The sequence below is a fragment of the Mya arenaria genome, chromosome 8 (assembly GCF_026914265.1).
Source record: "Mya arenaria isolate MELC-2E11 chromosome 8, ASM2691426v1".
Classification (NCBI taxonomy): domain Eukaryota; kingdom Metazoa; phylum Mollusca; class Bivalvia; order Myida; family Myidae; genus Mya; species Mya arenaria.
The window spans coordinates 43,682,874-43,709,360 of NC_069129.1; positions in this window are offsets into that span (position 1 = coordinate 43,682,874).

Below are 26,487 nucleotides of genomic sequence, written 5' to 3' on the forward strand. Positions count from 1 at the left end.
TGGAATAAATCAGTCAATGGCCGTGTACTAGTAGATGTGTACGAAGGTTGGAATAATTCAGTCAATGGCCGTGTACTTGTAGGTGTGTACCAAGGTTAAATAAAAGAAGTTCATGGACTTGAGTGTGTAAGAAGGATGGAGTATATACGGTAATTGACGTGTATTAGCAGGTAAGTACGACTGTTAAAATAAGGAAGTTCATGGACGTTAAGTAGGCTTGTACAAATGTGTGTATAAACAGGAATCACGTACAAACACTCATCACAGAGAACAAACAAAATGTGTTAGTAGGATGAGATAAATGGAAATATATGGATTTATAATATAACAAACGGCGCAGGAGTGATATAGCCACATGCAAAATTTTTCATATATCACTAGTGTAAAAACTATGCAAATTAGGTAACAGGAAAATAACAGGAAAAAATATTCATACGCACTGTCAAAAAATGTAAACAAACATTAGAAACGATGTTTCAAACGAAATCATGTCGACTCGGTGTACAATACACAAGTCAAGCCAAGTAGAAATAGTAGGAAAAGTTATCCTAGTAAGCAAATTAGGTAACCGCATCACAGAAAAATTTATTCATACGCGCTGTCAAAAAATGTAAACAAACATTAGAAACGATGTTTCAAACGAAATCATGTCGGTGTCAACAAACTCAGCTTCACGATGAAACGAATTGTGAAGAAGGCTGGGCTTCATCCAAACAAACACCTCCCTGATCACAGCGACAGAAAATACCTTGTCCAGAAATTGAATGACAAGAATGTTCCTGCGAACCAGATTATGCAAACATCGGTACACAAGAACATTACATCTATAAAAAAACGATAGCCACATGAATTCAAATCAACACAAGGAAATGTTCAGCGTCCTGTACTCCAGTGAAATAAAAAACCTTTCTACTACCTTGCAAAATGCTCAGGCTGTTCGCCATTAATGCTCAAGTTCACACACTTCCACTGTCACTGATTCCACATGAAATCCCACTTTATTCTGGTGGATTTTACAACATTTATGTAGTTTGAATTCACGGAAGTAATGTCCTTGTGCACATCCATTAAAAATTACATAAATCCATGCTGTAATCGACCAGCTACAAAGCGAATTCGCACTATTGAAAGCGACTGTGACGCTGACTTATGTTCTTTTTAAACTTCAACCGCCAAATGACATGTACACACTCGCGTGATTATTTATGACGTCACGCGGTTATGACATATATGAATATATGTATTTTTGTTGTTTTTAAGTGAAACCTTTGAAAATCGGTTGATAATTGAGACATGATTTATGTTTTGTATTGTTAATAAAATGTTTTTATGTCGGGCTATTTTCTTTCTTGCGGATGAAGCATTCTAATAATACAATGTAAATTCTTCGCACTATGACAAGAGAAGTGTATTGAAGGAACTTTGACCTATATTTGGACCGTAAATGAGGTATGTTATAAATAGAATCTCAAATTCGTGTTTATTTTGTATCAAATTTATTAGACTCGTCATTTAAAAACGATAAAAACTCGACAGAGCCTCGTTTTTATCGTTTTAAAATGAACTCGTTAAATAAATTCGATACAAAATAAACACTCATTTGAGATCGTCTATATCTAGTACAAAGTGTTTAAGTAGTGTTTTAATCAAACAGTACGCTATCTTAACATATAAATCTTACAAGGCAGCAATGTCAGGTGCGTCGAGGCTTCCTGGTTCATTGTTTTGATTGAAAAACGTCCTCGATTCGGTGAGTTTGCCTGTATTGAACCGGACGTTATTACACATCAGTGAACCTGGCTAGATATTTATATTACTGCAATTTTGTTGAAGTCAGGAATTTTGTTTAACTTAAGAAACATAAAAAGGAAAACTTGTATTATGGAGAAAACATTTCTCGTGTTGGATTTATTAGGTAAATTAACGATTTAATAAATCGAAATTTGCTATTTAATTTAAAATTATAAATCAACTGGTTATCGTGGTTTGTTTAAAAATTAAAATTAAATATAAACCCGAATGGTTTGAATGGTTATTCACTATTTTGTTTCATATAACCCATATTGGCACGGTTGCAAGTAGGCGGAGCTTAACCATTCATTACCTAGCATGCGCATAAATAAAAAAAACGTGATTCATGAAAACCGCATGCAAGTTATTGAACGATTTCCTTGACAACATGATACAAAACAGGAATTTGGTTATTGTTGCTGTAACGATAGGTAATGTGACGATTTATGAACTGTTTTATATTTTTTCCAGTGTTATATTCTCTTCTTGTTGGAGTTGAATCATCTTTCTTCGGACAGAAGTAAGTTCATGTATATTCTTAAAATGCATGCTTTATATAATTCGTCGTTAGAGTATGATTTAAAAGACAATAGTTATTTATTTGTCTATAGTTTAACAATGCTATATTTCAAACATCTTAACTGACTTCATGATAACACAAGACCCACCATACTCGTTCATGTTCAACATAGAGACAATAAGTATCTACCATGGCCGCGATCTTATACGAGCGGCCATTGTAGATGCTTTTTCTCCCACTTCAGTTAAACAAATGATATAACAAAAATTTAATGTTTATTTTCGCTGGAACTCTTTTGTGCGTAGTGATAAAAATAATTCCATACGGGTACTTTTTTATCTTTGCCCGTGGGCAAAGATAATGATACACAGCATGAGAAATATTAAGATCTACTTAATCAGGATGTGAGAAATACAGTTCTCGAATTGTCATTCAACCCAACTGAATTAAATTTATCTCAACTCAACTTATTAATAACACTTTTGCATTAAGTAAACTTGTCTGTGACAAAATGGACAAAATGCCACTTGGCCAAAAAAACAACTGTCACCGTGTTATTTGCAGATATGTAGTTTTTGAAGGAATGATTCACAACTCTTAATGCAGTATTAAACGCTAACGTCCATAAAAATATTTTGTTTTTCAAAGAAACTTCGCATAAGTTATCGGCAATTTTATTTAATCCTATTAAATCATTATTATCGAGAATGACTTGGAAATCATTGACAACAATATTTATATATTAGAAAGTAACAAATGACTGTTTTGTAAAAACGGATACTACAGTTAAGGTGGTACAAAGCCTAACGTGGTCCGTGTATTGAATAGCCTCAATTGCTATACAGCAAAAATGCCTTTTGAAATAGGACAGTCCGGAATTTTTTGAACGACCCTCGTACCACTGTGTGGGAATGGACACCGGATATAGCTCAAAAATTGATAAGTAAACATACCAATATGCTGTTGTTTTTCTAGACCAGATCTAGATCTGTAAGATCTTGCTGTGTTAAAGATTATCTACCGTATCCACAAATGAAACAAGTGTTTGAACTAATAGCTGAATGCTAAATTTGACCTTTGATGTGCTTTATAATGCTTAAAAGTTAGCAGACCATGAAAAATGTTACTTTAAATCTGTGATGATCACCTCAAAACTCACAGAATTTCGACAAGTATTGTAATCTTAGGAAATATATCGAAGAAATAAAGAAATCTGAATCGAAGGATTTTACAAGCATAAGCTAAACTATGTTTATTGTAAAAACTGGCAATGTAACTTTTAAACTGTTAAAGAAATGCCCTTACAAATGTTCACGATACTGTACCGGGGATAGCCGTTTGTGTACTGGGGATAGTTTCAAAGTTGAGCAATGTGTACTGGGGATAGCATGTAAAAATGGACCAAAATGATCGTAACACTATAACAGTATATATACAATACACATGTATGTCTTTTTCGAACTATTTCGGTTACTCCATTTTTTTTAAATTATCAATATTTATCATAGGTACGTCCAATACTAATTGAGTATAAAAGACGTATCACATTTACCAAAGATTTATAGGTCCAGGGCTACTACCTTTATTATCATCTTTCTTACCATCTATTCGACTCTTGTTTAATAACCTACAAAATTACTTTACTTTCAGAATAACAATGCAGTACATATATAGCATCTTTATTAGAAATATATTTGAGTATATTTGTTACAACTTAAATCACAGATAATCACATGGTATAATCACAAAGAGTTTTAAATTACAATAAACATTTTAATTAAAATTTAAACATGACTAGAAGAGTATGCTTTACAACAACGGAACACAAACAGAAATAACTAAAGCTTAAAGGGACTAGAAACCACGTGGCAAAATCGGCAAATAAGTATTTCTCAAAAGAAGCAAAGAATTATTAATGAAATAACGACAATACATCATTTTTCAAGATAAAGTTTTTAGACAATTTTCTTTTTTTCTTACAAGGGTACCATCTGCCTGGTGTCTAGTCCCTTTCTTGTGTTTCAGTTAAAGAAAATGGTAAAACAATTATAACATAATTCCGACAATGAGTACTATGTAGTATATTTAAATTAGAATATGCGCTCAGTGTGAAGTACGTAGAAAAACAGTGTTAAATATAAGCCGTGTAACATAAATGTAATGTGAAATAGAAATAACCTACGTATGTTTGTAAGAATTATAATATTAAATTACTGATTTTTGAGTTTTGATTTTAAATCTCTTAAAATTGAAATGCATATCTGGAACCAGCTCCCTTTAAAAGAAGGAGCCATGTCGTCTTTAAAAGTATGATGCGTGTCGCTTTTAAACAAGAGGTATGTCCCTTTAAAAGAAAACAGACAAGGCTAACCCACGTTAATCAAAAGCAGCTATGTAATTTAAGATATGTCTGCACTTCTTGTGCAAACACTCATACAAATAATAAACAGAATGCGGTGGTAGAGAACAATATGAAAAAACTAATCCTACATAAACAACAATGAAAGCAAGTTGAAAACAAAAGGGCTACCCGTTTAATGCCTGACTTTACCATGTAAATGTTTGAAGGATTATACTGTTAACCAACGATTAATATATCCTAGAAAATGAATCCCTTGAGATAAAATGCCCATCGCTTAAAAATGATAACATGTTTTGAACAAAAGACACAACTGTCACATTTCCAAAATACAAACTAAAATAACAATATACAGAATATATGTGTTTAAGCTTGATTTAGGGAATGAAAAAAAAATATTTCTGTCAAAAAGTACACATATTCTTGAGAAATTGATGATATTATTCAAATACGGTTTGTATAAAAAAATCTGGTGTTAAGTACTAATCATTTCTTGATACGACGATCTGTTATTCCGTTATGAATTTTATGTTCAATCTAAGATAGATATTCAGCCACATGAAGTGGTATGCGCCTTCAGACAAGAACGCCAGGAAAAAACATTCCCACATTTTTCACGAACGTAGCGCGGTGCCCCATGTTTTCCTTTTCTATGATATGTCAGTCGATCCTTTGAAGCGAAAACCTTGAAGCAATCTTCACATGTATATTCATTTGCACTTTCATTGGCGTTTGGATTCATCACGCACATATTTACGTGACGCTGCAGAGATAAGTGTCCTTTAAATCCTTCTTGCAGAAAGAGCACTTAGCTGAGGACAGTTTATGATGCATATTGCAGTGAAACCGATATTGTACAGTTTGGTTATATCCCTTATGGCACACTGGGCAAATGTGTTTAAACGACTGTTCGTGTTTCTTTTTGTGGAGAGTGAGTCCATACTTGGTTTTATAATGCTTGCCGCACTGGTCACACATAATGTTTAATGGTTCCGATATTTCATTCGCCTTTTCTTTGGATTTTGGAGTGCTGGTCCTTGGTATGTCTCTTTGTACATTCATATGCCTTTTCAGGTTGCTTTTGTAGTCAGTTGAATAGGTACATATGCTGCACACAAACTTTTTTCCATTATCCTCAGTCACAGTTACCGCTGACAAATCCATGGATGCATCCGTCAAATCCATTTTTCAAATTATCTGCAAAAGTGAGAGTACAATGTAATAACAAATTATTGAATAAACTTAAGTTATCAATGATAGAGTTTGGTGCAAGCCCTCCTTAATGAACGTATACATTTGTATGCATGCTGCTTATATTTCAAGGTTGGTCACAATACTTGGTTTCTCGGTGAAGTGAACGAGCTGAGACCATTTTCTGTTCTAAGTAATAGCAACATCGATCCAAGCTAAGAAAAAAACAAAATCACAATATATCATTTCTTATTGATGACTTAGTGTGCAAAAACGTACGTTCTCGTTTGACAAGCAATAGGAAAGACCCGCGAGTCAGCCACCGAAAGTGTATATGGACCGAGGCGTAAGCTAAGGTCCATTTACCTTCGGGGGCTGATTGACCGGTCCTTAAAATGTCATATGGCCCGAAGTGTAATGTAAATATTTTTTATATTATACCAAACCTTTTAGATTACCATTAAATACTTTAAAAGCGCTTTAGGTGTGTTTTATTAAACAAAGCCAATGAAGTTTTCTTGCGACTTTTCTACGTCGTTGTGAAAATAGCAAGCCGCACTTACTAGTTGTATGACGTCACCGGTCAATATTATATTTATGATATGGACAGCTGATGATATAAAACTGATTTTTCATTAGAATACAAAGACACACGGACCGATCATCTTTATTTATATATACAAAGAAGGGACACATTTATGTAAGGTATACTATACATATAACAGTAACATATTTGCTCTAATGTCTCGATATGGACAACATTGGACAATTTCCCCTGAGCTTGCATAGAGTTAAGAAGTCGTAACCATCATCACAGTCTCGTTAATATAAATACATCGCAACTATCCTCAGTACAGTTAATAGCTATCCCCTGTGCAGTTATATATTTGCTTCAGCTATCCCCGGTACATCTTCAGGTCATCAAAAAGAATGAATATCTCCATAACAACAAAACATATCGTATTGATATCATACACAATATTAGATGCTGTAATTACAATGAAATCGCTCGATTCAGTTTTCATTCTTATTTTCTATTTGTTGTTTTATGTTTGAAATCGTACCAAAGTACTGAACATTTGTGAGCGATCATGCAACATTCGGCGAGAATGTTGCTAATATACAAAAGAAGAGACACATTTCCATTATAGTCGTGTATTGTACAGGATTGATCTATTCGAAGCTCTTCGAATTTGATAAATATCACTATAAAATAAAATAATAATAACAAAAAACTTACCATGTGTCAGAATCAAATGCTTATCGATTGATCATTTTTCGAGCTATATCCGGTGTCCATTCCCACACTAATTTCTTCCTCTTTGTTACTTTACTGTTTAAAGTGGGTTTATCAGGTTTTTGCTTTATTGTTAAACAACATGCCATTTTAACATTCGGTACACCTTGGTCATATTCCATCGAAAACAACTCCGGATGTATGCCGGTACATCAGAAAAAGTATTTCGTAAATTTTAAATATTGATATTAATTTAATAAAGTGTTTTAACGTGTATTTTGTATTACTTAGTTTAAATTGATAGCCAGTTAAGTGTATTTTTGCATAAACAATAGAAATTTCTTAGAGTCATAAAATTTAATTGCATTATTGAAATTAATACGCGATCTACTTGCAGCGAAGTTAAATGGTTTTATTTCTGACATTATAAACCGTCCTTATACATCCGAGGTTGTTTTCGAAGGCCGAGATATTCGGAATGCGACATTGTGGACTTGTTTATACGACGCTCGTTTTTACTTTGTAGCCTCAGTTATGGGAGAGTGAGTGCTGTCGGTGTTGTCGCTTTAATGGGCATTGTCTTCGGGATTATGGCGATGGTGGCGGTGATATACTATATATATAAAAAATGTGGTTGCGTTGGAGATGGACTTGATGAACTGATAGAAACAAAGGAAGACTGTCTTATGAAAAGAGCAGACACAGAAAGTGTTCCCGTACAGTTCCCATGAATGGATCAGGGGCCTTAGCCAACAGCATTCTTTGAAATAGGCTAACTTAATCTTAAGGGAAGAATCTGAGTGTTTTGATATGATTACTTGTATGTATACTATACTTGTTCAATTTACTGAATGGAATCACTGGGGCTTGTCTAAGGATAAGGATAATTACTATATTACCATATGGTTCTATTTTCTTGCACCGCTATGAAGAACATGGACATTCAACTCCTTTTCAGTATGAATATTTGACCGTCTGTCAAACGAATGATGTTCTTCTTTTTAAGACAACGGTTTTGTCTGTCACAAAGGTTTGTATCTGAGTAAATCTTATGGATGCATATGTTGTTGAATAAATATATTAAAATATTGTTGATAAATTCATTGAAGCTTTCGAATAAATGTAGTCCATTACGGCACCAATCTCACTAACAGTGATCTGAATTGACGATCAGAGAAGATGTTCGCCACAACTGTCAAAGACAGTTGGATTTTAGCGATATAATATGCTTTTCTTTAAAATAATTTAATTTTGATCGTAAGTATTCTCTATTTTCTTAAAGATCTTTAAAAAACAGTTGAATGAAAGACAAATTTAACTCTTTGAATGATGTCATTTTAATCATCATCACATGACAAACCAATACATGATATATCTTCACCGTCACAAGTCATACCATCACATGACATACTATCGCAAGACATACCCTCGCATGACATACCATCAAATCACATATCATCACATAATACACCATCACAAAGCATACCATCACAAGACATACCCTTATATGGCATACCATCACAAGACATACCATCATATGGCATACCATCACAAGACATACCATCACATGCCATACCATCACAAGACATACCATTACATGACATACCATGACATGCCACACCATCACAAGACATACCATCACATGACATACCATCAAATGGCATACCATCACATGAAACACCATCACATGTCTAACCATCACATGGCATACTATCACATGGCGAACCATCACATGGTACACCATCACATGACACAACATCACATGAAACACCATCACATGGCACACCATCACATGGCATACCATCAAATGAAATACCATTACATGCCACACCATCACATGGCATACCATCACATGACACACCATCACATGACATACCATCACATGGCACACCATCACATGGCACACCATCACATGACACACCATCACATGCCATACCATCACATGACACACCATCACCTGACACGCCATTACATGACTAACCATCACATCACACACCATCCCATGTCAAACCATCACATGACAAACCATCACATGACGCACCATCACATGCCACACCATCACATGCCATACCATCAAATGACGCAACATTACATGCCTAACCATCACATGACACACCATCACATGACATACCATCACATGAAACACCATCACATGACACACCATCACATGACAAACCATCACATGGCACACCATCACATAACAAAGCATCACATGCCACACCATAACATGACACACCATCACATGACGCACCATCACATGGCACACCATCACATGATACACCATCACACGACAGATCATGACATGACTAACCATCACATCACACACAATCACATGTCAAACCATCACATAACAAAACATCACATGGTACACCATCATATGACACACCATCACATGACATACCATCACATGGCATACCATCAAATGGCACACCATCACATGACATACCATCAAATGACATACCATCACATGACATCCATTCACATTGCATACCATTACATGACACAACATCACAAGACACACTATCACACGACACACTATCACATGACACACTACCACATAACACACCATCACAAGAAACACCATCACATGACATAATATCCCATGACATACCATCACATGCCATACAGTCAAATAACACACCATCACATGACACACCATCACATGACATACCATCACATGACATACCATCACATGACATACCATCAGATGCCACACCATCACATGAAACACCATCACATGACATACCATCCCATGACATATACATGCCATACAGTCGCATGACAAAACATCACATGACAAACCATTACATGACAAACCATCACATGACACACCATCACATGACATACCATCACATGACATACCATCACATGACACACCATCATATGCCATACAGTCACATGACAAAACATCACATGACAAACCATTCCATGACAAACCATCACATGAAACACCATCACATGACATACCATCCCATGACATACCATCATATGCCATACAGTCACATGACAAAACATCACATGACAAACCATTACATGACAAACCATCACATGACACACCATCACATGACATACAATCACATGGCATACCATCACATGCCATACAGTCAAATGACACACCATCACATGACAAACCGTTACATAACAAACAATCACATGACACACCATCACATGACATACCATCACATGACATACCATCACATGCCATACAGTCACATGACACACCATCACATGACAAACCATTACATGACAAAGCATCACATGACACACCATCACATGACATACCATCACATGGAATACCATCACATCACATACCATCACATGACATACCATCCCATGACATACCATCACATGCCATACAGTCACATGACACAACATCACATGACAAACCATTACATGACAAATCATCACATGACAAACCATCACATGACACACCATCATATGACATACCATCACACGGCATACCATCACATGACATACCATCACATGCCATACAGTAACATGTCACCATCACATGACAAACCATTACATGACAAACCATCACATGACAAACCATTACATGACAAGCAATCACATGACACACAATCACATGACATACCATCACATGGCACACCATCACATGCCATACAATACCATCAAATGGCATACCATCACATGACATGACATGAATTCACATGGCATACCATCACGTGCCATACATTCACATGGCATACCATCACATGACAAAACATCACACGAAACACTATCACATGATACACTATCACATAACACGCCATCACATGACCTACTACCACATGACATACCATAACATGAAACACCATCACATGATACACCATAACATGACATACCATCACGTGACATATCATCACATATAACACCATCAAATGTTACACCATCACATGTCTCACCATCACATGTCACACCATCCTATGACATACCATCACATGACATACCATCACATGTCACACCATCACATGTCACACCATCACATGTCACATCATCACATGTCACACCATCACATGTCACACCATCTTATGACATACCATCACATGACATACCATCACATGCCATACCATCAAAGGCCATACCATCATATGTCACACCATCATATGCCAAACCATCACATGGCATACCATCACATGACGTACCATCACATACCATAGCATCACATGACATACCATCACATGAAATATCATCACATGACATACCATCACACGGTATACCATCACATGAAATACCATCACATGACATACCATTATATGGCATACCATCACATACCATAACATCACGTGCAATACCATTACATGCCACACCATCAATTGACATACCATCACATGACATAACATCACATACCATACCATCACATACCATACCATCACATGGCATACCATCACATGACATACCATCACATGACATAATAACACATACCATACCATCACATACTATACCATCACATGGCATACCATCACATGACATACCATCATATGAAATACCATCACTGATCATACCATCATATGGCAAACCATCACTTGTTATACCATTATATGACACATTAAATGGCATTCAATCATACGGCAAACCATACCATCACATGGCATACCATCACATAGCATATCATAACATGACATATCATCGCATGGCATACCATCACATGCCATACCATCACATGACATATCATCACATGCCATACCAGCACATGCCATACAATCACATGACATACCATCACATGACATACCATCACATTTAGAATTTCAGTGGCCGCTAGCAAATGCAAAAACTGAAAGGATCATTAAATCAATCTATAAAGACGTAAGAACAGCAAACGCATAATAAGTAGCTCTGTATAAATGAAGGAATAAATCAGGCATTGGACGTGTACGAGTGGTTGTGTACAAAGGTTGGAAAAAATCACTCAATGGACGTGTACTAGTTGGCGTGTACGAAGGTATGAATATATCACTCAATGGACGTGTACGAGTGGTTGTGTACAAAGGTTGGAAAAAAAATCACTCAATGGACGTGTACTAGTTGGCGTGTACGAAGGTATGAATAAATCACTCAATGGACGTGTACGAGTGGTTGTGTACAAAGGTTGGAAAAAAATCACTCAATGGACGTGTACTAGTTGGCGTGTACGAAGGTATGAATAAATCACTCAATGGACTAGTTTACGAGTGGTTATGTACAAAGGTTGGAAAAAATCACTCAATAGACGTGTACTAGTTGGCGTATACGAAGGTATGAATAAATCACTCAATGGACGCGTACGAGTTGGCGTGTACGAAGGTATGAATAAATCAGTCAATGGACGTGTACTAGTTGGTGTGTACGAAGGTGTGAATAAATCACTCAACGGATGTGTACTAGTTGGTGTATACGAAGGCATGAATAAATCACTCAATGGACGTATACTAGTTGGTGTGTACGGAGGTATGAATAAATCACTCAATGGACGTGTACTAGTTGGTGTGTACGGAGGTATGAATAAATCACTCAATGGACGTATACTAGTTGGTGTGTACGGAGGTATGAATAAATCACTCAATGGACGTGTACTGGTTAATGTGTACGAAGGTTGGAATACATCACTTAAATCACTCAATGGACGTGTACGAGTTGGCGTGAACGAAGGTATGAATAAATCACTCAATGGACGTGTTCTAGTTGGCGTGTACGAAGGCATGAATACATCACTCAATGGACCTGTACTAGTTGGTGTATACGAAGGCATGAATAAATCACTCAATGGACGTGTACTAGGAGGTGTGTACGAAGGTATGAATAAATCACGCAATGGACGTGTACTAGTTGGCGTGTACGAAGGTATATCAGTGAATGGACGTGAACTAGTTGGTGTGTACGAAGGTTGGAATAAATCACTCAATGGACATGTACTAGTTGGTGTGTACGAAGGTATGAATGAATCACTCAATGGACGGGTACTAGTTGGTGTGTACGAAGGTTGGAATATATATGTCAATTGACGTGTACTAAGTGGCGTGTACAAATGTTGGAATATATCAGACAATGGACGTGTACTAGTTGGCGTGTACGAAGATATGTATAAATCACTCAATGGACGTGTACTAGTTGGTGTGTACGAAGGTATGTATAAATCACTCAATGGATGTGTACTTGTTGGCGTGTACGGAGGTATGTATAAAACAGTCAATGGACGTGTACGAGTTGGTGTGTACTAAGATTGTAATATATCAGTCAATTGACGTGTACTTGTAGGAGTTTACGAATGTTTGAATAATTAAGTTAATGGACGTGTTATAGTTGGTGGGTACGAAGGTTTGAATATAAACAACAATGGACGTGTACCTGTAGGAGTGTACGAAGGTTTGAATAATTCAGTCAATGGACGTGTAATAGTTGGTGAGAACGAAGGTTGGAATAATTCAGTCAATGGACGTGTAATAGTTGGTGTGAACGAAGGTTGGAATATAAACATCAATGGACGTGTACTAGTTGGTGTGTACGAAGGTTGGAATAAATCAGTCAATGGACGTGTACTAGTTGGTGTGTACAAAGGTTGAAATAAATCACTCAATGGACGTGTACTAGTTGGTGTGTACAAAGGTTGGAATATAAACATCAATGGACGTGTACTTGTAGGAGTTTACGAAGGTTTTGAATAAATAAGGCAATGGCCGTGTACATGTAGCTCTGTATGCATATAGGAATATATCAGTCAATTGACGTGTACTAGTAGGTGTGAACCACGTTTAAATAAAAGAAGTTCATGGACGTGGGTGTGTAAGACGGATAGGGTATTTACAGCAATTGACGTGTATTAGCAGGTACAGACGACTTTTTATATTTAGAAGTTCATGGACGTTAAGTAGAAGTGTACAAATGTTTGAATAAACAGGGATCACGTAAAGACATTCATCACAGAGAATAAACAAAATAGGATGAGATAAATGGAAACATATGGATATTTTCTTATAAACAAATTGTTAAATAGTGTTTTAATCGAACAGAACAATATATCTTAACACATAAATCTTACAAAGCAGTAATGCCACGTGCGTCGTGATTTCCTGGTTCATTGTTTTGGATGAAAAAACGTCCTCGATTCGATTAGTTGCGTGTATTTAACCGGACGTTATTACACATCAGTGAACCTGGCTAGATATTAAAATAACTGCAATATTGTTGAAGTCAAGAATTCGTTTAACTTAAGAAACATAAAAAGGAAAACTTGCATTATGGAAAACATATATCACGTGTTGGGTTTATTAGGTAAATTTACGATTTAATCAATCGAAAATTGCTGTTTGATTTAAATATATAAATCAACTGGTTATCGTGGTTTGTTTAAAAAAATAAAAATAAATATAAACCCAAATGGTTGGAATAGCTTTTCACTATTTTGTTTTATATAACCTTTGCTATCGTCTATATATTGACACCCGTATTAGGACGGTTGACAGTAGGCGGAGCTGAACCATTCAGTACCTAGCATGCGCATAAATTAAAACGTTATTCATGAAAACCACATGCAAGTTATTGAACGTTGTCCTGGACGACACGTTAAAAACAGGAATTTGGTTATTGGTGCTGTAACGATGGGTAATATTACGATTTATAAACTGTTTTATATTTTTTCCAGTGCTATTCTCTCTCCTTGTTGAAGTTGAACCATTTTTCGTCGGACAAGAGTAAGTTCTTGTTTGTTGTAAAAATACATGCTTTATATAATTCGTCGTAAAAGTATGTTTTAAAAGACAATAGTAATTTATTTTTGAATAATTTGACAATAACATATATTCCAAACATTTAAATTGACATCATGATAACACAAGACCCAACATACTCGTTCATGAACTATAAAGAACTTTCCATGGCCGAGAGGGTTCATTCCGACCCGAGCGTAGGGTGTTTTGCGGAAACGAGGTCTACCGAGTTTCCGCAAAACACCTTGCGCGAGACTCGGGATGAACCTATCTTACACGGGCGGCTATGGTAGCTGCTTTTCTCCCACCTCAGTTAAACAAAATTAAGTAAAAATGTATTTTTTGCTGGAACGCTTTTGTGCTTAGTGAAAATAATTGCGTATGGATATGCGATAATTTATGGTTGTCATGGATATGCGCGTAGTGATTCAGACTATGATAATACTCAGATCGCTCAGTTCTAAGGAGAGTGAAGCATTATTTATTGAAAGGTGTGTGAAAACTGTTTTATGGGAACATTTGAAGCGAGAAATAATTATTTATCGTTCTAAATATTGCCATAAGACAAGGTTTCCACAATGCTACAGACGACAGTCTTCAATAAGGGAGGTAATTAGAATGAGATGACCATTAAAAAGGAGTTCCATACGGGCATTTTATCTTTGCCCGTGGACAAGATAAGAATTTCTAGCATGGTTAAATTATTGGATCTACTTATCTGAGGAGGGAAAAAACAAGTTTTTACCATGGCCGCGAGTGTAAGATAGGTTCATCCTATCCCGAGCGAAAAAAACTCTGCGCAAATGTTTGGAGAAACCTATCTTATACGAGCGGCCATTGTAGATGCTTTTACACCCACCTCAGTTTAGCAAAATATAGTACAAAAAATAATTTATTTCTTCGCTCTTTTGTGCCTAGTAATGAAAGTATTTTTTGTATCTTTGCCCATGGGCCAGCATGGGAAATATTAAGATCTACGTATCCATGGTGTGAGAAATATAATTCCCGGATTGTCATTCAACCCAACTCAACTTAATTTATCTCAACTCAACTCAACTCAACTCAACACTTTTGCATTTAGTTTACTTGTCTGTGACAAAAATGGTCAACAAGCTAGTTGGCAAAAAATAACAACACTATCATCGTGTTATTTGCAGATATGTAGTTTTGGAAGGAATGATTAAAAAAACGACAGTCATGATTTTTTTGAACGACCCTCCTACGCACTTATTTCTTCCTCTTGTTACTTTACTGTTTAAAGTGGGTTTATCAGGTTTTGGCTTTATTGTTAAACAACATGCAATTTTAACATTCTGTACACCTTGGCCATATTCCATCGAAAACAACCCCGGATGTATGCCGGTATATCAGAAGAAGTTCGTAAAATTTAAATATTGATATTAATTTAATAAAGTGTTTTAACGTGTATTTTGTATTACTTAGTTTGAATTGATAGCCAGTTTAGTGTATTTTTGCATAAACAATTGAGATTCCCTAGACAGTGTGTTTATACCATGTGATAAATTACGTCACAAATCCTACGTTGGAAGGCAACTTTTTGGTTCGAATAAAGATAAATTTGCTATTTCATCACAATTTCAAATGAAACATATCGCAATCTACGCCGCTTACGGAGTCCTGCCTTCGGTCTTTTACCAGAATTTGATTGAGAGTTAAGTTTCTTAAAACACTTCGATAGACCTTTTCACAAGACGGCCGTCTGACGGAGCACTACCAAAACATTTTTGAAACAGGTTTGTCGGTGATTGATGAAACTAATACTCCGGTAATAAAACGAAGGCGGGACTCTTCAAGTGACATATATTGTCCTTTGTTTCATTTAAAGTCGTGTAATAAAAGAAGAGATACTTTTGTTTTAAGTCTTCATTTTAAGCAAAATATTGCCTTCCGACATAGCATATATGACGTAATTTATCGCGTAGTATACACACACTGCTAGAGTATAGTCATGCCATTTAGTTGATATATTGAAATTAATACGCGATCTACTTGCAGCGTAGCTAAATGCTTTGATTTCTGACATTGTAAATCGTCCATATACACTTTTATAGATATATGCATTTTTGCTTTTTAAGAAGTGCTTATCAGTAATGTTGTGTTCCGGCATAGGTACTATAAATAACAGTTATGTTTGCATGCGTGAGAACGTTCTTACGGGGTGTGTAAGCACCGAAATGTACTTGCTTTGCAATCAAATCTCAAAAAATGCACCTGTCCGATTCGGGAGAAAAGCTCCTGGCACCACAGCTTGCACAATATTGAAACGAAATAGTAACCAGCCTACAGTAGAAGTGTTCTTACACGGTACCACATTCTCCGATTTTCGAGATATATCCGTTAAATGAAATTATCAAATAAAATATAAATCATACTTACGTTTGTTCATGTAAACATAGGGCACAGCTCCACCACGGAAGTGTCGACAGCTCTTATTCTTTGCACCACCGTAAAGTGGTGGAGCTGGCGTTTAGAGGCCGTGATATACATCCGAGGTTGTTATCGGCGGTCATGGTGTTCGGAATGCGACATTGTTAATACGACGCTTGTTTTTTCTTTGTAGGTACGGTGATCAGGTAATAGCGAGAGCTGTCAAGAAAGCCGCTATATTCGGCATTTGTATAGGGATTATATTGGTGGTGGTGGTGATATACTTTATATATAAAAAATGCATTGAAAAATGCAGACAAAGAAAGTGCTCCCGCACAGTCAGCATGTATAGATCAGGGACCATAGCCAACAGCAACCTTTGACTTAACATAATCTTAGGAGTAGAATCTGAGTGTTTTGATATGATTACTTTAATGTATAATATACTTGCCCAATAGACTGAATGGAATGACTGAGGCATGTTTAAGGATAATTACTTAATATCAGATGGATCAAAATATGTTACACTACAGTAACTATAAAAAAGATAGACCTTTTCAGAATAAATATTTGAACGAATGTCAAACCAGTACCATTCTTCTCTTTAACATAACGGTTTTTAACTGTCACAAAGGTGTGTATGCGAGTAAATCTGTATGGATGCATATGTTGTTGAATAAATGTATTAAAATATTGTTGATAAATTCATTGAAGCTTTCGAATAAATGTAGTCCATTACGGCACCAATCTCATTAACAGTGACCTGAATTGACGATCAGAGAAGATCTTCGCCACGACGGTCAAAGACAGTTGGATTTTTGCGATATAATATGCTTTTCTTTAAAATAATTTAATTTTGATCGTATGTATGCACGAGTTCCTTAAACATCTTTCAAAAACAGTTGAATGAAAGACAAATTTAACTCTTTGAATGATGTCATTTTAATCACCATCACGAGACAAACCAATACATGATATACCTTCACGAGATAAGAACAACATCACATGACAAACCATCACATGACATACCATCATATGCCATACCATCACATGCCATACAACCACATGACAAACCATCACATGCCATACCATCACATGCCATACCATCACATGATATGCCATGACATGACAAACCATTACATGACAAACCCTCACGAGATGAAAACAATCTGATGACATACCCTCACATGACGTACCATGAAATGACAAACCATCACATGACATACCATCACATGACATACCATCACATGCCAAAGCATCACATGTCATACCCTCACATGTCATACCCTCACATGACAAATTAACATATGACCTACCCTTACATACCATACCATGACATGCCATACCATGATATGACAAAACACCACATGACATACCATCACATGACATACCATGACATGATAAGACAAACCACCACATGACATACCCTCACATGACATACCATCACATGCCATACTCTCACATGCAATACCATCACATGTCATACCCTCACATGCAATACCATCACATGACATACCATGAAATAAGAAACTAACACATGACATGACAAACCACAACATGACATATCCTCACATAAAATACCACCACATGCCATACCCTCACATGAAATAGCATCACACGCCATACCATCTCATGATATACATCACATGAAATACATTAGATGCCATACCATCACATTACATAACCTCATATGCCATACCATCACATGACTTACCTGACATGACATACCATGACATGACAAACCATCACATGATAAACGATCACATGACATGCTTTCACATGGCATACCCTCACATGACATGACAAACAATCACATGACATACCCTCACGAGATAAAAACATTCCATGACATAACAACCATCACATAACTTACCCTCACATGCCACACCATCACATGACATACTCGGACATGACAAACCACCACATGAAATACCATCACATGACATACCATGATTTGACAAACCATTACATAACAAACCATCACATGACATACCATCATATGTCATGGCAAACCATCACATGACATACCCTCACGAGATAAAACAACCAGATGATATTCCATCACATGACATAACAAACAATAACATGACCTACCCTCACATGCCATACCATCACATGACTTACCATGACATGACATACCACCACATGACATACTCTAACATGACATACAATCACACGACATACTATCATATGACATACCCTTATATGACATACATCAAATGACTTACATAACGTTCCATACCTACACATGGCATACCATCACATGCCATACCATCACATGATATTCGTGATGGCAGCACAGCAAGGAAGGTAAGTGATTTGTGTTGTTTGATAATGCAGCCAGTTCATAGTGGACATGTACCCTTCTATGGTAATAAAACTGAACCTGTTTCAATACATTATTTGGATGACTATTAAGAATAATACTCATTTCATAACGCTGAATTAGCTTGACCCTTGTCTTTTTTCTGACAACTGCTTAGGGATTTGCCTACCCATGTACAGAATAAGTGGATATTTATGTTTGATTTGTGTGGTGGCATACTTCTGCCACCAGATAACCACATAACTAACTAGTTAATTAAGTGGTTAACTTGTTACGTAACTAGTTAACCACTTAATTAACAAGTTAGTTATGTGGTTAACTAGTTACGTAACTAGTTATTTTTTTTCAATAAATAAAAGAGCATTATTATAAGGTTAACTAGTTACGTAACTAATTAACCAGTTATCACTTATCTTTAAATATACATTGGTAATATTTGGAACACCCGTACTGTACCATAATCCTTCTGCATCTGCGCGGGAAGTATGCCATTATTGACATATAGGCTATAGATCGAAGATTCTTGCTGTCTTCGTACGCTCGTGCATTTACATACGAAAGGGCTTTGATGTATGCTACCCTTAACGTAATGCATGGCCGTTCGCAGGATGTGACAATGTGGGGGTGCGATGTTCGGCAAATAGGGGTTCCAAGAGGCGGTTGCCACTTTGTCAGGAGTATGAGGGACAAAGCCCCTGTGGCTTTTTACGTTGAATTTGATGAGAAAACACACTCATCAGGGGGCGGCTTTCTAAACAATTTCACAATGAAGAGAGAAAATATTTGTTAAATTTGGATAAGCATATCTGTAGGGTCTTTGACTATAATACTAGTAGATACATAGAAAGTTTTAACATTGTAGGTCCCCTTTGACCTCTCGCTCTCCCGTGTCCATATAAAAAGCCCTTTCGTATGTAAATGTACGAGCGAGCGCAGACAGCAAGAATCTTCGATCTATAGCCTACATGTCATGTATAATATACTTCCCCAGCAGAAACGGAAGAAGGATTATGGTACAGTACGGGTATTCCAAATATTACGCAATATCTATTTATAGATAAGTGATAACTGGTTAACTAGTTACGTAACTTGTTAACCATTTAACATTAAGCTGGTAAAAACTACAAGAATGGCAGTTGTAGACACTTACATGAATTTATTTCCCGTTATGATCTTTTATTTATTGAAAAAATTAACTAGTTACGTAACTAGTTGACCACTTAATTAACTTGTAAGTTATATGGTTACTGGTGGCAGAAGTATGCCACCATAAACATGCATTTATTTCCCGTTATGATCTTTTATTTATTGAAAAAATAACTAGTTACGTAACTAGTTAACCACATAACTTACTAATTAATTAATTAAGTGGTTATCTAGTTACGTAACTAGTAAACCACTTGATTAAATAGTTAGTTATATGGTTATATGGTGGCAGAAGTATGCCACCATAGATTTGCCTTGATGTTTAAAAAAAGTTTTAGAGACGCTATTACGATTTTTTTTTTCAAAAAGAAGCTAAATAACTTAAGAAAGGTAAAACGCAAAATATGATCGTACCTCTGCGATTTTTGCCAACTGGCAAATTCTACGCAGGGAAGCGAAACCTCTTAAGAGAAGTAAAACAAGGATTATACCAGGCCCCCAAATATCACAAATATACTCGAGTCAAAAAACAATTTCAACACATTTTACCACATGAAAGCATAGAATTATTCAAAGTCTTGTATGTGTTTTTATACTTTTTGAAAACGTATTTTCTCATGGTATGTGTTGATTAAAAGAGTTTGTCAATGTATCAAGAAATTTAGTCCCAGAGTAAAAAATAGACTTATGTAAAAAAACAAAAATTGATTGTACTGAAATACATTTTTGGCTGTAGAAAATTATTCCCTTGTAAACTTGACCAAAGACATAAATCAACAAATATCACGCTAGAATGCCCTTTCAGAGGCGTAAAATCATATGTTATTTTTAAATAACATTTGGTACCATGTGGTAAAATATGTTGAGACTGAGATTGAGATTTGACTTAAGATTGTTCGTGACATTGGGACCTGTTGTACTCTGCGGTTTCTGCGATAATACAATACCATGTTTTGGGTTTATGTCCAATGTCCGATGTCTGATTAACAATTACTAAGCAATTGTCCAACATCAGTTTATATAAACATTAAACATATAATATATTAGATCCAATAATGTCGAACCTCGTTGGCTCGAACTCGCTTGGCTCGAATTCGGTGGTGGCTCAAACTAAATGTAAAGGACCGATTTCTATATACTGAAAGTAAGCATTTTCGCTTGGCTCGAATATTCCGTGGCTCGAGCTATTTTCGCCGGTTGGTTGACCAAAGTCAAGCCAACGAGGTTCGACTGTACATGTATAATGTGTATATGACTATAGGGAACTCTCTTACCGTTGTGGTCCTGAGTAGCTAGTTGCTTGGTTAGTAGATAAAATAACAATACCAAATGATCACTTACGGCCATCATTGTGAAATGCAATAATCATCTCAATTATAATTATTGTGTTCAATAAAACATTCTATTCAGATATCTATAAATGTAGGAAGGCTGGTGACCCCGTATCATTTAGGTACCATCTAAAACGGTTTTGTTTGAAGAAAAAAAAAGTTATAACACAAAAAAGAAAATATTGTAAGATTTTTATAGTCCTTTAAATACGGTAAAATGGGCAGTTTTACGTCAGATTGCAGATGAACTTTAAGTGCAAATATACACACTGTTATAGTCTCATGTATGATGAAATCTGATATATGGTCATGTTGTACATATTGGTCATCAGTAAGCAATTACTTATTCAGCCCTTACCAGAATTATATGTGATCCTTAGGCTTCATCATTTAACATGATGCTTATTTATTTAACAGGTGCCTTGACACTCAAATAATAATATATGAGCACAGTTCTTTTTCGTATAAAAGCTTAACCATGACCATATGGTAAGGGTTGCAATGTTGTCAACAACTAAATTATTACTGCGTGCTTGGAATTGCTAATAAAAATAAATTTTATGTCATGAGGGACACAAAAATGTGTTCAATGTTCTCAAAGCAATGCTCTCATTTAAGCTTGTCTGCTACTAGATGCCGACAAACTGTCCATAAACACAAAGTAAATGTTGAATAATATTTTCTTGCAAGTAGATAAATGAACGTAAGGCATTTTAAAGAACAATTATAACGCACTTGATGGATTTTCTGTAATCATGTAAAATGATGTATTATCGGCCTCATACTACCTCATAGGGACAATTCTAGGCTGGTTTTAAGGAAATACTGTATTTGCCGATGTTTGGACCATCCGGTGTCAAGTCTCTTTAAACGGTTATGTTTGACAGGTTTGAGTTAATTAGCACGTGAATAATTTACACATTTAGTAACTCAGGTAAGCTTGCTTGCCACCTAAACTTTAAGAAATGGTAGAAGATTGTTAGTATGTAATTACACTAGTGTTTGAAAATCGGACTCCATTTGCTATCGATAATCGTATCGAATCGGACCAAGTATTTCGGTTTACTATCGGACAATAATCGAAAGTTCATATTATCATTTAGTATAATCATAATCATTTAAATGGTTTAACCTGGAATTAGTACGGTGATGCTACAGTCATGCTTTTTAAGACAGTAAGTAAATATCCATAACCTTTTTCTGTCTTTAATATCTTAACAAAAAATCAACAACAAAACACATACAAGTAAATGTACTTAATAATTGTAAATCAATTGCAAAATGATGCAAACCGCATCAAGTAAGTTATCTTAGCATTTTATCCATTTAAAAGCATAATAATTATTTGTTAACCACCTTAACATTCAATAACCTGTAATGTTGAAGATTGCATTAAGATATCTTAATTTAAAAAAAAACGACCCCAAAAAAGGTTTCAAAAACAGAAAGCATCGAGCCGGGATCCCCGGTATTTGCAGGTAACACCGAACCAAATACACCATAGAGGCGGATTATGAAATATATAAACAATTAAAAACAATTAAAAAATTTGGGAGAGTTGTAAGTTTTTAAGCAATAGTGTTTACATTCACCGCATTTGCGTAAGTGACCTCCCTTGTTAAAATGAACTCAACGACAATTTACAGAAAAGAAAAATTGACATTAACTCTACTTTTACCGCATAACTAAAAAGATACATAGTTAACTGAAGTAACATTAGCGACATCGATTTTTAACAACATCTATTGATTGTCGCCGATATAGCATTTTCAGCAACGATTTATCGATTGTACTCGATAATCGTTTCATCACTAATTTACACAAGTCGCATAACCATTTATTTTGTGTTAGTACATACTTACACTCTTTATAAGTGTTTGAGTGGTCTTCATTTTATTATGTAAACTACTCATTTACTGCGTCAGCCACTTTGATATCTACCGCGTCTCCTGATTAAAATAAAAAACGGCTGACTGCAGATTAACTGAATAAATTTATTGGAAAACTTGAGAAAAAATGCGTTCTCATTGCCAATGGTTAAAAAATATTACCCATTCTATATACTTTTATATATAGCTACGTGGCATCAACATCCAAAGTTAAAAAAACGCCAAACTAACGCATATATTTTTTGATTTTTTAAATCTGTACTAAAATCATATGATTTTATTTTATCTTCTCGTCAAATGCGTAAGTCATACTAATGCATTAAAATTCAAAACCTACATAGTGTCCCTTTAAAACAAAATATTTGCTGACTTAAGTTGCGATGGAATAGAAAATGAATTAACAAAATGCTTAACATTCGCACAAAAAAGCAGGATGCTAATGCAATAAAAAGGTTAAACTGGATGAAACGTAAATACTAGAAACTAACCTCTCGAGTCATGTATTCAATGTAAACAATGAGTTTTGGGTGACTTCCCTCAAAAGATATGTTCCGTTTTAGGATGGTTTAACAACCATTTGCGTTAACGAAGTTTAAAATACACCTTTGTAATATATCGGGGATTTTCTGTGTTTATGAACAGTATAAGTCACGTATGACGTGATAAATTTAGACCAGTGTTTACATATACATTGATAGGTAAGTTGAATATTCATTTCATATTTAACATTACCTTAATTTGAAAATAACTCATGAAATACTTTATTATTGTACTTAAATCATGATGTTTTTTTATCATAACAGTCAAACAAGTAAAGCATGATAGTGCATTAAAATTAAAAGAAATGTGCATCAATTATTCACATGTATTGTTGTACAACGAATGAAATGAAAGTTCTAACCTGCTTTAAGTATTTGCTTAACGCCAACGACAACCCATTCCGTTAGTATATCCATCAATCTTTCGGCAGAACGTAGGCATACGACGATGCAGACGATCACCGATGGCCATACTACTTATCGATCACCCAGACCTTTTATATATATCCAGCTACTTTATCTAATTGAAAACCGTACAATACGATTGCAAAATACGATTTTAAAACTAGAAAATGATTTTTTTAAATTTTCAAAATTGTCCTTCCGGGTTCTTCACTTGTCACGAGTGGGCGGATCACGTGTATCGTGGAGAGCTTCGTTAGTGACTGCACCCCGGACTGTGATGATGGAAGTGACGAATCATCCTCCTGGGGTCAGTGCTCGACCATTTGTAGGAATGACGCGTCAGGCAAATGTTTTTTGCACTCAATTGCTCTAAACATACTGTATTATGAGAGAGTTAAAATGATTAGACACTATATGATACAAATGCAAGATATTTGTTTTTTTGTCAACAACTTACCTAAAAAAAAATTCGTCGATGTAATTAAGGATTGATTCTTATTTTTTTGTGCGTTCATGCAGTTGAAAAATAATCAATCCTTATATTTACATTTTCCCTTTTTATGTCTTTTTGTTCGACCTAAAAGGGTTCGAGAACAAGTCTTAAATAACAACAAAGGGAACAAAACGCGAGAGCAAATGTAAATGGTAAGAGCACTTATCGCCCTTGATGTTTGAATTTTATCCTGAAGAAAATATTCGATACATTTTAATTCTGTTTTACATATGCATGGCCCATGTGAGAAGGCATAAAAATGTGGTGACGATGATTTTAACAATTACTTATAGTTCAAGGTAAAAATCGGGTCATAATTTTCTTTTTGTTTTATTTTCTTTAATGTATTCAAACAAATTGAAGCTTATGATGTGCTAGTGTTCTCGAATTGACAATTTTTTGACGATTGTTCTTACTCGACAAATACATGACACTTTGACAGTCTTCAATCATTTCATGTATCTAAATGTTGTTTTATAATAAGTTATGCATTTTTAAAATGTTCTTCTATAATATAGGAGATACCATTACATCATTCTAATGATGAGAAAATGCATTTGACATTATATGACGTTTCAAAATTTTTAAACTGGACACATTTATGTCAATTTATCGGTTGCTAGTGTACATGTGCCGTGCTATATTTAGCAAAAAGTAGATCGTAGTAAGATCTCTACGCACGGTGATTCACCAGCGCCCAATCAGAGCGTTGCTTTCTTGCAAAACTCCGCCTACAAAGGTCACGAAAGGCTGACCGGTTTATACAACCTGAACTCAAATTTTATCTTTCAGAAAATCAAGTACGAATGTAAAATAACGCATGGAATTGTTTTAACTGGTTTATCACATCGTTTACGACACATGAATATGAATCTTTCGCAGTTGTTGCGTATTCTTCCAATTCGATATATTCTTGTCTAAAAAGCTCAATATTTGTTCCTATGGTAACAACGTAGTATAAATGGCCCAGACCTTTTCTATGATTACCACGTAGGTTTAATTCCTTAGTCATTGAAAAGTGTTTTCGGAAAAAGTATGTCTTACAGGAACCATGGAGGGACTTTGGTGGGATATTACAAATCGTGTTTCGCATTCCTAAAGTTTAAACTTTCCTAAAAATCAAAAGCTGTAATCTGAGATTTTAATTGCCTGTTTTGAAAATATACAAAGTTCATCTCGTATAAAAACAC